This window comes from Saccoglossus kowalevskii, chromosome 8 (genome assembly GCF_978046115.1).
Source record: "Saccoglossus kowalevskii chromosome 8, keSacKowa6.1, whole genome shotgun sequence".
Classification (NCBI taxonomy): Eukaryota; Metazoa; Hemichordata; class Enteropneusta; family Harrimaniidae; genus Saccoglossus; species Saccoglossus kowalevskii.
The window spans coordinates 24,099,330-24,115,401 of NC_140648.1; the positions used below are offsets into that span (position 1 = coordinate 24,099,330).

General features: G+C 36.4%; 1 non-coding gene across 1 annotated transcript; it reads right to left on the bottom strand.

The window, feature by feature from the left end:
* Positions 1–15,688: 15,688 nt before the first annotated feature.
* On the bottom strand, positions 15,689–15,760 carry TRNAD-GUC (transfer RNA aspartic acid (anticodon GUC)). Its single transcript has one exon. It is a non-coding gene; the product is annotated as a tRNA-Asp (tRNA).
* Positions 15,761–16,072: the final 312 nt, after the last annotated feature.

Sequence of the window (16,072 nt, forward strand, 5' to 3'; positions counted from 1 at the left end):
AATATGAGGTTTGACCTGGGCGCGACTTGCACTATTACCGTTGGTGACTCGTTCGATGCCTTCCAATCACCTGAAATTACAAATTTGGGAAAAACTTTTGCAAACGTACATTTGCTAGAAAAAATGCAAATAGGGACAGTGAAAAAGAAAAAAGTTGCAAACATGTGTTTTAGGAAATAAATGGAAATTTAATCCACCAACAACTGAAAAAATGCCCTTTTCAAACAAAAATGTTTCAATCTATACATTTCCACTTCATATTTAAAGGTAAACCAACAAATTCAGTGGTTGCACTTTATTTACGTACCCAGTGAGCATAATGAAATCCGTAATCAGCTTGTAGCTTGCATTGCTTGGTAACTTCATCATTTTATAGCATATTTCAAACAACTGAGGCCACATTAACAGGGAAAAAAATAGGTGAACTGTCTATCAATATATACTGCATTTTCTGTAAGTGATCCACAAATCAAAAACTATTTTGTTCTGAATTTAATATTACATGTTATGAGGATTCATCAGATGGTTTGTAACAGCAAATGTAAAGTTAATGTGAAGTAGACCACATTAGAAATCAATGAGGAAAGTAATAATAAAATTACAGCCTTATCACAATTATTAAATTTATATTCTGTCGAGCTGTTCCATTCGTCAATGATACGTACAAACATGAATGAATGATCAATCAAAACGACGAAATAATGATAAAAACTATTTCAGTATGGTAATCATAACACAATTCATAATGTATAAATCAAAATAGAACAAGTCATTGTCCTAGTCCTCTAGTCCCTGTTCTCTATATTGTAATGACGATATCAATTAAACATAACGAAATGCGTGCGATTATATTCAGCATGTTGACAATATGGTGATACTTCAAATGACACCTTTTCCAGATTGTGTTAATTCAAAGCGAGCTTTATAGAAATAAGATTCTCACATCGTACACCAGTGTATAACCCACGCATAGACTAGTTTTGACATGATGAATGAAACTGCAGACCAAAACATGTGTGTTGTTTTATGGTAAGTTTGAATGAAATCAACCCAGGTATGGCATGAGAAACATACAGGACAAAAGTGTGGGACAAATAATGGCCACTAGTGGATCAAAGGTCATCAAAATGCAGCCCATTATTATCAAATTTAAATCGAAATATTTCTGAGCAACGGATAGAACAATTGTGAAAAAAATGGCTACCGATCGGCTATTTGAAATCTAAACGCGAAACAAAATGCCGTGCACCAGTAACCTACCATGTTTGATGTCAATGCCAAGTTTTTAAAATTAATTCAGTCAAACAAATGGAGTATTTTTTGGCAGAGTTATTATTTCAGACAAATAAAATACATATTTAAATCCCTAATAATTTTGACGTTTGCAATTATTCCCCATGTATAACCCTTTTCATATATATCATTCTCAAAAGATAATAGTGAAGGCTTAATTACAAAATTTACATAGAGTATTAAACGTTTGAATCATCTTTTAGGATGTTACTGACTACACATCAGAGACGACTAAGCATTTTCGCATTTCGATGCGCTGAATGTCATACACTAAGTTGATGTTTTTGTTTGCACCAGTCTTAACTATTATTGAGATATTTGCAAAAATTAGGAATATTGCAAATAACTGATATGTCAGTTGTATATATACTGCGCTAAAATAAATAACATTGCCCTATATTGGTTTTACAAAATAAAATTCTCTTTGACTATGAGTTTGTAATACATTCTGATCTGTACGAGTTGGCAATATATTCTGATCTGTATGAGTTTGCAAGACATTCTGATCTGTATGAGTTTGCAATACATTCTGATCTGTGTGAGTTTGCAATACATTCTGATCTGTATGAGTTTGCAATACATTCTGATCTGTGTGAGTTTGCAATACATTCTGATCTCTATGAGTTTGCAATACATTCTGATCTGTATGAGTTTGCAATACATTCTGATCTGTATGAGTTTGCAATACATTCTGATCTGTACGAGTTGGCATTACATTCTTATCTGTGTGAGTTTGTGATACATTCTTATCTGTGAGTTTGTGATACATTCTTATCTGTGTGAGTTTGTGATACATTCTGATCTCTATGAGTTTGCAATAAATTCTGATCTGTACGAGTTGGCAATATATTCTGATCTGTATGAGTTTGCAAGACATTCTGATCTCTATGAGTTTGCAATACATTCTGATCTGTGTGAGTTTGCAATACATTCTGATCTGTGTGAGTTTGCAATACATTCTGATCTGTATGAGTTTGCAATACATTCTGATCTGTATGAGTTTGTAATACATTCTGATTTGTATGAGTTTGCAATACATTCTGATCTGTATGAGTTTGCAATACATTCTGATCTGTATGAGTTTGCAATACATTCTGATCTGTATGAGTTTGCAATACATTCTGATCTGTGTGAGTTTGCAATACATTCTGATCTGTGTGAGTTTGCAATACATTCTGATCTGTATGAGTTTGTAATACATTCTGATTTGTATGAGTTTGCAATACATTCTGATCTGTATGAGTTTGCAATACATTCTGATCTGTATGAGTTTGTAATACATTCTGATCTGTATGAGTTTGTAATACATTCTGATTTGTATGAGTTTGCAATACATTCTAATCTGTATGAGTTTGCAATACATTCTGATCTGTATGAGTTTGCAATACATTCTGATCTGTATGAGTTTGCAATACATTCTGATCTGTATGAGTTTGCAATACATTCTGATCTGTGTGAGTTTGCAATACATTCTGATCTGTGTGAGTTTGCAATACATTCTGATCTGTATGAGTTTGCAATACATTCTGATCTGTGTGAGTTTGCAATACATTCTGATCTGTGTGAGTTTGCAATACATTCTGATCTGTATGAGTTTGCAATACATTCTGATCTGTACGAGTTGGCATTACATTCTTATCTGTGTGAGTTTGTGATACATTCTTATCTGTGAGTTTGTGATACATTCTTATCTGTGTGAGTTTGTGATACATTCTTATCTGTGTGAGTTTGTGATACATTCTTATCTGTGTGAGTTTGTGATACATTCTTATCTGTGTGAGTTTGTGATACATTCTGATCTCTATGAGTTTGCAATAAATTCTGATCTGTACGAGTTGGCAATATATTCTGATCTGTATGAGTTTGCAAGACATTCTGATCTGTATGAGTTTGCAATACATTCTGATCTGTATGAGTTTGCAATACATTCTGATCTGTGTGAGTTTGCAATACATTCTGATCTGTGTGAGTTTGCAATACATTCTGATCTGTATGAGTTTGCAATACATTCTGATCTGTATGAGTTTGCAATACATTCTGATCTGTATGAGTTTGTAATACATTCTGATTTGTATGAGTTTGCAATACATTCTGATCTGTATGAGTTTGCAATACATTCTGATCTGTGTGAGTTTGCAATACATTCTGATCTGTGTGAGTTTGCAATACATTCTGATCTGTGTGAGTTTGCAATACATTCTGATCTGTATGAGTTTGTAATACATTCTGATTTGTATGAGTTTGCAATACATTCTGATCTGTATGAGTTTGCAATACATTCTGATCTGTATGAGTTTGTAATACATTCTGATCTGTATGAGTTTGTAATACATTCTGATTTGTATGAGTTTGCAATACATTCTAATCTGTATGAGTTTGCAATACATTCTGATCTGTATGAGTTTGCAATACATTCTAATCTGTATGAGTTTGCAATACATTCTGATCTGTATGAGTTTGCAATACATTCTGATCTGTATGAGTTTGCAATACATTCTGATCTGTATGAGTTTGCAATACATTCTAATCTGTATGAGTTTGCAATACATTCTGATCTGTATGAGTTTGCAATACATTCTGATCTGTATGAGTTTGCAATACATTCTGATCTGTATGAGTTTGCAATACATTCTGATCTGTGTGAGTTTGCAATACATTCTGATCTGTGTGAGTTTGCAATACATTCGGATCTGTATGAGTTTGCAATACATTCTGATCTGTGTGAGTTTGCAATACATTCTGATCTGTGTGAGTTTGCAATACATTCTGATCTGTATGAGTTTGCAATACATTCTGATCTGTACGAGTTGGCATTACATTCTTATCTGTGTGAGTTTGTGATACATTCTTATCTGTGAGTTTGTGATACATTCTTATCTGTGTGAGTTTGTGATACATTCTTATCTGTGTGAGTTTGTGATACATTCTTATCTGTGTGAGTTTGTAATTCATTCTTATCTGTGTGAGTTTGTGATACATTCTTATCTGTGTGAGTTTGTGATACATTCTGATCTCTATGAGTTTGCAATACATTCTGATCTGTATGAGTTTGCAATACATTCTGATTTGTATGAGTTTGCAATACATCCTGATTTGTATGAGTTTGCAATTCATTCTGATCTGTATGAGTTTGCAATACATTCTGATCTGTGTGAGTTTGCAATACATTCTGATCTGTGTGAGTTTGCAATACATTCTGATCTGTATGAGTTTGCAATACATTCTGATCTGTACGAGTTGGCATTACATTCTTATCTGTGTGAGTTTGTGATACATTCTTATCTGTGAGTTTGTGATACATTCTTATCTGTGTGAGTTTGTGATACATTCTTATCTGTGTGAGTTTGTAATTCATTCTGATCTGTGTGAGTTTGTGATACATTCTTATCTGTGTGAGTGTGTAATACATTCTTATCTGTGTGAGTTTGTGATACATTCTTATCTGTGTGAGTTTGTGATACATTCTTATCTGTGTGAGTTTGTAATTCATTCTTATCTGTGTGAGTTTGTGATACATTCTTATCTGTGTGAGTTTGTGATACATTCTTATCTGTGTGAGTTTGTGATACATTCTTATCTGCGTGAGTTTGTAATTCACTCTGATCTGTGTGAGTTTGTGATACATTCTTATCTGTGTGAGTTTGTGATACATTCTTATCTGTGTGAGTTTGTAATTCATTTTTATCTGTGTGAGTTTGTATTACATTCTGATCTCTGTGAGTTTGCAATACATTCTGATCTGTATGAGTTTGTAATACATTCTGATCTGTGTGAGCTATTTGTAATACTTTCCCAGCTGTGTGAGTTAGTTGCAATACATGCTCGTCGGTATTAGTTGGAAATACATTCCCATCTACCTAAGTTGGCAATACATTCCCATCTGCATAAGTTGGCAATGCATTCCCATCTGCATAAGTTGGCAATGCATTCCCATCTGCATAAGTTGGCAATGCATTCCCATCTGCATAAGTTGGCAATGCATTCCCATCTGCATAAGTTGGCAATGCATTCCCATCTGCATAAGTTGGCATTGCATTCCCATCTGCATAAGTTGGCAATGCATTCCCATCTGCATAAGTTGGCAATGCATTCCCATCTGCATAAGTTGGCAATGCATTCCCATCTGCATAAGTTGGCAATGCATTCCCATCTGCATAAGTTGGCAATGCATTCCCATCTGCATAAGTTGGCAGTGCATTACCATCTGCATAAGTTGGCAATGCATTCCCATCTGCATAAGTTGGCAATGCATTCCCATCTGCATAAGTTGGCAATGTATTCCCATCCAAGTTTGTATTTGCAATTCTTATCTGTGTCGGTAATGCATTCTTACATTTGACGCACCAGGCACTGAAAATATACTAAGATCAAAGAAACTTAGTGCATTTCCACTTCAGTATAGTTCTGTTTGTTAAGTAGGTTCAGTAATCAAAAGCATAATTGACAACTGGATCAGCAAAGGTAGTGGTTATTGGAGAATATTCCATGTGGGTTGTAACTTCGATATTAAACTAAAAAAAAGTTGTTGATTACTTACTTGCTTTCAAGAGGTAAACTTTGAAATAGTATGGCAGTTCTGAAAAGAAATTTCTCTTGGTGTTAGTATATTATTGTTGGCATATCAAATGTATGGCGATTATCACAGTATTTGTGCCTGAAAACAGAAACTTTGAAACAAAGAAAAAACATTTTTATATCTTATGCTAGAGAGAAAAAAATCGTAAAGAATGTTTAGGTAAAGAACAATTGCATGGCTTGGCGTGCTCGTGGCCTAAATATAATTACTTTAAATGACCCAACCCTAAAATATCATTGAAATGAACGTGTAAAACTGAGATATAATCACTGACGAGTCTTTGCTTTTAGTATCAGTTCTTCATGTTATACAGATAGTGTAGTATATATATCTGTGCTGAGAGCAATATTTTGAGTAACTCCCCAACACAGTCATTTTTGGAGTACGTGTGATTGAACACTGAAAGTGAAGTAAATGAACTTTATGGTTTTTGAAAATTGTATAGACTGTTATGTGATTTGGGTGGGGCCACATTATGTACCTCACTGTTACACCTTACTGGGCCGAACAGTTTATAGGTGTACGTCCCCGACAACGTGTACAATTACAGACTCATTCCGCGATAAAAGACGGAATATTGGCTAAACTGCAGGTCCCACTACGACACCACTGGCAGTCATTTGATTCACATGTGTAGGAAATACAAACGATAGCCGTTAATTTACACGATACCCCCGCCCCGAGTTGTTTGGGTTAGCATCTGTAAACGTACCATACGTTTGGAATTTGATGAGACTGATTTCAAAATAAAGATTTGTTTACATGTATGTATGTATCAATATAAATAAATTATCTGTAATCTCCGCTGTGTATTGTCTCTCAACGATTAGTTCCCATGTAGTGGCACGAAAACAAAGGCTATGCGAATGCCTGTGTGACCTAGTCCCCGTCCGCGTTTAACAAGCATGACGTCAGTTGCCGAAATATACTTATAAAATAGAGGAAATTGCATTCTGGGTGCTTTTGTGACTCCCCTCCCCCTGGCGGAGGGATTTAGAGCTGAGTAAGGCGTACCGCCGCAACATCAAAAATGTAACTAGAATATACCTTCATAGAAAATATATTGTAAAACATGTATTTATAGCTTGGTGTTAGTTTAACTAGTTCGCAGCCTCGGCAATTCAAGATGTCGCCAAATTAAAATAAAGTATATTCAATTCTCACAATGAGATTGTTTACACTTAAAGCGGGAGTGTCGTCACCTGCGCACGCGCGGGAATTGAGTCCCAATCGACAATAACAACACACGCTAAGAACGCAAAGGCTCATGGGTAACGCTTATTTGTAAACAATGACACGTTATGGCCACCTGACGCATGCGTAGATGACGACTACCCCGCTTTAAGCTAAATTAAGATTCTGTAAATTTGTGCATTGAGTCAAATTTCCTTAAATTGCGTGTGGCTAATTCAACGTGTTTTACAGTATTCCAATATTTACGCTTTAGTTTATATTGAATGTTGAGTATCTGTACGTATACAAAAGCCCAAAACATAAACTACAGTAGTTGTATTGCATTAGTCTTTACATGCAAGTGTGTTGTATACAACTTTGTAAACAATAATAGAACTCAATGTGTTACGTTCTGTGCTGCTGTATTTAGCATGAACAAAACATGTTTATCCGGGGAAAGTGTGTTGAAACACGAAAGTCGGTATTGTATGCATCAAAATTTGCTTTTCACATCACTGGAGCACTAGTCGAACCAATCCACAGCTGATCGAACGAAAACATTACTTATTTCAAACACTCTCCTCTCGTTGGGTGTGAGCGAACTCACTTACCGAAAGAAGTACTCGTGAAATATATGACAGAACCAGTACACTGTCATGTTGTAGGTTTCACGTTTCAACATATCATTGTTGCGAATTGCTCTACTTTCGTTACCCTCTATTTTGGAATAAAATTCGTGTACCCTAGCGTTTTATTCAGTCATTGACCAATTTCAATGAACTGGGTGCATTTATTCAGCTTTTTGATCTGAACAAATATGGCCGCCTAAAGTTAATTTTGTGAACTTGCGTTTGACCAGTTGCACAGTTGTTTTATGATAGTATCTAATTCCTGCACGACCAGTTTGGCTAAACGTGTTTGTACATTGTTTACAGTAATCTAATCATTTTTTGCAGATTGTTTGCCATTTTGTTTTGCAATCTGGTCAACGTATAGCAGAGGGTTTGTGGATTTAGCCGCGATCTAAAACTGCCGAATATCATATTTCTTTTTCAACGATTGTAACGTTTGAGTATATAGTGTGTATACCTTTCGGCTGATGAATGCGATTTAGTTACTCGTGTAATACTTAATTAGCATGACAGGAAAAAATAAGATGATTCTTCGTTGTTTAATTTAACTTTACAACATATATGCAGTAAACTAGTTTTTTTGACCGAATTTCTTCTCAGATGTAAAAAAGTAGTTGTGATCGTATCCCTTGGGGATTATTTATCTATTACGTTGAATAATTATTCGATATTGTGAGTACCAACTATTATGCTCGCTCTATATAGATATTACATTTTTCGTTACAAGCAGCCACTGCTTAATTTTCAACTTCCTCTGTGTAAATACAAATTAATAAATATTTAAAAAAATACATTGCTTTCCTGAACAAGTAAATTAAGTTTATAAAAAAGGAAAATTCGGTGTAATATAATCATAAATAAGAGAGGCTTATTTGTTTATTTTACTCTACTAACATGATCTTTAATCCAACATGCCAATCGTTTTAATATACATGTATGCAATGAATATACGTGTAATTAATCTTTTCATTGCCAAGTCAAATGACCTAATTTTGTATTCAGGTAATTTGTCGATAATTAATTGACTCTGAGCGCAAATCCAAATTATGAGATCGTTCTTATATTTGTGCAGACGCTAATTTGGTTATGTACGTTTTGTTTTATTTTGCTAAGTGGTCGACATCTTGTCGAAATCACTATCATATATAATAGCGCATTATACTCGGTCCCATCTTTATACGTAATTCCGTTCTTTGACGCAATACATGAAATGATAATTTAGATGATACACAATTCCGCTCAGTATGTGAAATAAAATAATATGTTTCCAACTGCTTTTAGGAAAAGCCATCCAGTTAGTTCACTCGGAGGCGGTTCTGTTGTATGTTAAAAATTATTTCGCAAGCAACCAGTCACTGTTTTATTTGGCGTATGACACATACTACACAAATAACTAGTGGGCACTGAAAGCGAGTTATTACCATACTTTGTCACGAGACATTTTAATTTCTATTGTGAATAACTTCCTTCAAGTACATTTTATTTCCCCTTTCCCTTTTCATCAAACATCACCCAATTCTTCCTACACTACGTAAATAAATGCGCGATATTTTACTGCCTGTTGTCTTGTGATAATAAAATATGGAAAAGCAAAAAAAAAAAAAAAAACCAAAAAAAAAAAAAAAAAACACTGAGTACACTGATAGACGTTTCGTAAGTAGCCATCTGCCACTGAACGCCAGCATGTCGCGGTATTAGTAATCTGTGGCGGATAGTATCTGTCAGGTCATACCCTTACTTTACACTAATAGTGCAACCTTTTCGAACAAATGTTACGTGATGTATTCAGATTTCTATATGATACGCAATTCAAATACTTGAGCCAGTGTCAATAAGGGTATGCAATACGGGTATCACGTGATTGATTACAATATCACGTGACCAATTAGACGAGTCGTGCGATAAATTATTATGACCAATGATTAAAATGAAAGGTGAGCGTCGAAACTTTTGCGATCTTGTTTAAATTCGCAAATTTCGTCAAATGACGGTCGATGTATTTAAAGCGGGGGGGGGGGGGGTCGTCGCATGCGCATGCGGCAGACAGCCATAGCGTGTTGCTGTTTACAAACAAGCGTCTACCCATGATCTTTTGCGTTTTTAGCGTGCGTTGTTATCGTCGCGAGGGTCTCAATTCCCGCGCGTGCGCAAGTGACGACCCCTTCGCTTTAAATCTTGATTGAGTGCACCTTACGACCTACAGCTCGATAACTGACAGATGTAGTCCCGGGTGTTAGAAAGGAGGTTATGACGTCATATTCCGTGGAGTGGCGCGTGAACATACATGTTTAAGAGTTTTTCAAAAGACGAATCTGAATTAAAATACTGTAAAGGGGGTAATTATTCACTGGGTTTTAATTTAGCTTATTTCGCTGACTGGAAAATGCGCTAAATTAAAACCCAGTGAATATGTAAAATTTAGCATAGAACACATTATCTAAATGACGAAACCGTGAATTTAAAACCCACTGAATATGTCTGAAATGGTAAATCAGTGAAATTTAAACCCAGTGAAAATTAGTCATTTTACAGTACACTGTAGTTATGAGATACACCATTCATAGACCCCGATTTATATGGTAATGGATTCCAACTATTCGAATATCTTGCATTCATGATGATTATGTGATTCCTTCAGGAATATTATATTTACTTTAATTTCTTTTAATAAATTGATACAAATTGGGAAAAAGAAGGTGCTGTATTGTCTGAAACAAAGAACCGTTCCCGGGAAGTGATGTTGATGGAATGAATGGAAGGAACTTTCTGATTCATGATGACCGGACATCTAAAATTTGAGAGAAGTCACCTAGAGTGCATTGTGCGATTCGCTTAGAAGTTGACATCTACACACACAAAAAAAAACAACCCAGAAAACGGACAGTGGATATTGATTGAAGTGCCCTTGGTAAATATGAGACATTTGCATACGACCAGGTCGGGTGGGAAGCGAACTATAGAGAAAACAACGCAGATGCATGCTGGGTAGAGTCAGTATCCCCAACTTCGTACCAGAACATCGGATAACATTTCCACTGGCATGCAGCTAAGTTTATTGAACCCGACATGACTCTGTGTTTTGCATTACGCATTCGACAGAAACGAAGCTCATGGGTAAGCTGTCGACCTAAAAATCGTGTCTGGAGGGAAATTAGGAATTATTGGCGACTGATATAGTACACAGAAATAGCGTGCTATTTGAAGTGGAAAGAAGAGCGCCAAGGTAGCAACAAGCGAAAAACAACTTAAAAGTTGATATGTGATTCAGACATTCTCAAAGTTACTATAGCCTAGCTTAGATATAGGCAAATACGGTAGTGCGCATGCCGTACCAATGTTTCGTCTAACGGATTACTTGTCAAATGACCCAAAATAGACTATTGAAAACATTGTATTAAAACTGCTGGTCTTTACAAATATTTTTAAACATAAAATAATCTATAGTTCAAAAAATGCATGATAACACAATTGGAATATAGAAGCGTACGCTGGACAATCGCTTAGAATTTGAGTTACACAATATATACAAATGTAAATAAATTTTACATTTTGCGAAAAAGGAATCCTCTCGAAAATAGTTAAAAACACCATCATCAAATACGTAATGGTATACTGTGTTAACATATATCAACGTCCTAGTCTCTGTCTTTGAAGGTTTGTCTCAAATATTCCAACGTTCGATTATATTATAGTTTATCTAAAACAGACCAACCGATATTGGTATGGTATTAATGATGATAACCTGATGGTACACGTGCTCCGCCATCATCCCGAGGACTTTGCGAATCAGTGAAGTGAGAATTAATTGCTGCATATTCGACATGTTTCATAATCATAATTTAATCTCGTTTATCTCTGAATTTGACCTCGATCTACCGCTTGACACTAACCACTATAAAATCGAAGACTCGCCTTTACTATAAACAATACCGCCACGTCGATACAATAAAATTGACTAATTACAAGAATTGATGGTGACAGTGTCGCATTGTTCTTTTAATTTATTGTTCTTCTGTTTAAAATACAGATTGGCTAACGTTCAGTATATATAATGCATTGTCGTAACAAGTGGTATCGACTTTTAAGTTTTGTTAGTATTTCAACACGTAGCTTGTTTGATGAATGTTCAACAGTATATAGATGGTCTTTGTAATTGGTCACTATGTCAACGTATGCGTTGAATGGGACTTAGTGAACACATATGCGTAGTTATGACTGCATCGTTATATACTCGTGGTATATGATAATATTTTATAATCGTTGTTATAAATTACTATTCAAAATAGCTAGACGTTTCGAGAAATTACTCTTTTTCGATAGCATAGAAAAAATTACAGAATATGTGCCCTTTTGGGTAAAAAAAATACCATTTTTTTTCATACTACTTTGGTAAAAAAAAAAAACATCAATTTTCTCATGAACAAAATAGTTCTGTTTCGACTATGGAACTGTCTCTTCAAAGAAATTATTCTGAATTTGAATGGTTGACACTTTTGTTTCGTTGACTGCATGTTTCAATAAATTGTTTCGCCAATAGCTAATCGTTTATACAGACGCCGTGAAAAAAAATCTTACATATATTTTTGAATAGCCTGGTAAATTGTCAAGTTCCGCCTCGTAACTTGTCACGCCACGTCATCTCTGTGAGCATATCTGTTCGTTATTTGAGTCAATTGGTCGAAAGAAGGATCAGTCTCATCGCCAATATGGCGTCATGTGATTTTTTTTTTCAGATATGAAGTAATCTTGGAGAACAAACAAACAACCACGTGAGTTACTGCCAATGGGTGGCAATATAAAATACATCGCACCACCCTCTGATGGAGGTGCTGTGATCTAAAAAATAATTCATTGATAAATTACTTGGTCACATAACACGTGCGTTGAGAGCGAAACTAATCACGATGGTTCGTAAGGCAAATCCGCACTACGCTAGGCTGTTGGGGAAACCATTTAGCGTGAGTCGCGTCGATGATGCAGTCACGAAACATTGATCCTTTACGCACGATTCTGTCAACAGATGCGCCTTGGGGATGATCATTTAGACAATGACTCGTCACTGTGACGTCATAATGCATTAGTTACACGTAAGAGTCCTCTGGCGGTTGTGTTAATAAACCTTTAACCCACAGCGTTGACAGATGAATTCAAATACTGATTACGCAACCAACGTCGGGCGTATCGTTAATTAGACTCGTCGATAAATCCATATTGCTCCGGAAAATGTGTTACATGTTTTGTGAAGGGCTCGACTACTTAAATTAGGAAAATATGCCATTATTTATTTGTTTTCAGTTTGATAGTTATTAAAGGTATTTTTTATAGATACGGTGACACCCACGTACAAATTGCACCCCACACCGTGTTTTTTGATGACACCGTACGCTTTATTATTTATAGTAGTGATGAATCTGATGGCACGCAACGTATTGTTTACATACTACTTACTACTCCGTGACAACAATGTGGGCAGCGATCATTTGAGGCGGTATACTGATGACGATGTGTGATTACAATGGTGTACGTCAGTTGGTTAGCGCCGCGTCATATGATCATTATTTCGTTTGTAATATTCCCCAAGAAGCCCTCATTATTAGCAATATTAGTGGAGAACCACGATCAAAGAAACAACCCATTATGTTGCGTTATGTAACACCTTAATATAAACTGACAATGGTAATACTATCACGGGGGTAAATCTTCTCTCTCGGGGTTCTCCACACTGGGGGAAACTCGTCTCGTCTCTCTATCTCGTCCCCTTGAGGTACGGGATCGGGAAAGTCACTTTAACTTTACAGTCAAATAAGACACACACAACGAAATACGTTTCAGCTCTCGTCTTAGTCGATCTTTTGGAGCACTCTATAAGACACAGCGCCCTGGGGAAAAGTCCCCATGACTCTCACAAGGCTGAACCAAGACTCGCCCAAGACTGGACTGCCTCAAGGCTCGCCCCTGGACTCGACTCTCGACTGCACTCCCTCTTCTGCGTCTATCGTAGAGTACTCTTTAAGACCAACTCAAACTCTCTTTATTCATTTTCACAACTCTAACCAATTACAAAGCAGTAAAAGACTCTAGGGCGTAACCTTCAATCATAAAGCCAATCACACTAAGTACTGAATACGTCATATCTTTTGATTAATCGTTCACTACATTAATAACTATGAATATAAACTGTCAGAATGAGTAGTCTAAAAAGCGGTGGTTATCTGGTAATTAGTTCCAAATCACTGAGCCAAGTTCCGTCCAAAATTTCAAATAGGCCTACACGATGACAGACATAACACAGCAATTCGCTAATAATCAGCTAATTAAGTCGGTTAACAGATACGCGAAAACAAATTCATGACACAACCGTACATCATGGAGGGGAAATGAACGTAAATGCATTGATCGCCGGATGAAGAATTCATACATGTTCTGTATCGCTGGTGACGTATCATTCCGTACACCGTTCAAATATGTCGCGCCATCTAGCGACAACGCACATAGGTGACGTAAACGGGCGTAAACAACGCCGTTCACAACATCTATGTTGATTTGATCTGTAGTCTTCCCTCAATGGTAAATATTGTACAGGAGAGAATCACTGAAATCTACACGACCAATCACAGTCGTCGCTTGGAACTACTTTCATTCATTTACGCCATTTTGCCGTCACGGATGTGCTTTGTCGCTAGAGGGCGCGGTGTCTATAGGAAATGAGTCTAACAAAGAATTGAGAATTAGTGACATCACAAATATGTAAGTATGTAACTTCGGTCGTTTTGTATTTTCTTAGTGTTAAATTTTATTCCGAGTCTGGCGGCCATTTCCAACTGAGATTCATTCAAAATCTAGCTCGGGAGTCAAAGTTCTTCGGACTTTCAAATGAATAACCTGTCACATGGAATAACACAGAAATTCTTGTGTCAGAGTAACCTAGTCGTCTCCATCATTGAAACAATTTTAGATGACAATTTTAGTTTAACCAGTTTTTCCGTAATACCGGTTAATATATTCAATACGTTCTGTGTTTTATTCTGCTACATTTGTTACTTTCACTTGGTATATCGTAGCGCAGACAGCAGAGGGCGCTATGCCGCCACGACGAAACAAACTGACGTATTTGCCAGACGAAATTGATGACCTGTACGCAATAGGTGATTTTCCGTACAATTGCGAGATCTCGCGAGATGCATGAAAGACGCGCGTCGAACGTCTGCCGCAAAAATCGAACAATTTGATTTTGAACTAGAATTTCTTTATTTCGCAGCTTACATTGACCGGCCGATCTTCGACAGAGGAATATTGCTTCCGAATACCCTTACTTAATCGAAATTGCCTATCATCAAATGTGGACAGCACATTACCAAGCATGGAAATGTCCCCAAAATATGTTCGCGTTTGTGGAATCCCACGCGATGTTTGACGCCACTACGACGCTATGACCTTTGTTTGTCCTGTTTTTACGTTCGATTTCACGCATAACGCGTGATTCTCGCAGTGAACGGAAAATGGTCTATTCGATATATTATGATTACCGTCCGCTTGACTGTGTCATCGTACTCCGCGGAATTCATTGCCCAGAATGCAGTGCAAACGCCCGCATCAGAGCAAGTCCGGTTATACAAAAGTTGACTGTTTTTTGTTTTTTCATTTTGTTTTTTTCATTTTAAACTATCAAAATATTCACATACCGTGATCGATAATATCGAAAAACAATTGCACAATTTTACACTAATGCACATGATTGATGTCACGGTGTCTATTGGCTTTTAAATTGAGTGCCAAATACAGTATTTTTTTTTTTCGTTTTTCAAATACAGCGTCCCATACTCATTGCATGGAACCGTGTACCAATAAACACCGGCCTGTTTGCTTGCAATTCAACTAATCATGAACATTTTTCGTCGGGCAGATTTAAGAAGAAAAAAAATATTTACACGTGAACTAGATAGGCTATCGAACATATAAAACTAAAAAGAACAGAAAAATAAAGTTAAAGTAATGAAAAAAATAAAATAAACACCTCCCCGACGGGGAATTGAACCCCGGTCTTCCGCGTGACAGGCGGAGATACTTACCACTATACTATCGAGGAATGAACGTAGTCAGGTGATTGTTGATATTATTTTACTGCTCTAACATCATGGAAGGCTGTTAATCACGTGATGAGTGCGTACTCAGCGTTGCGTGGAGCACTGAGTCCGAGTCTTGCGATTTCATTCGTATTTCGTGTGTGTAATCATAGTCCCTCTATGATAGAGGGACTGTGGTGTAATCATCTATTTAATCCCATGTTATCATTTTGTTTTTAGCTCTATGGTATCATTGGCTATGTAGTACTTTGCTTATATCACGGTCTATCGCATTGGCTGGAAATATTTCGCGTGTAAAATAATCCATTTCACAA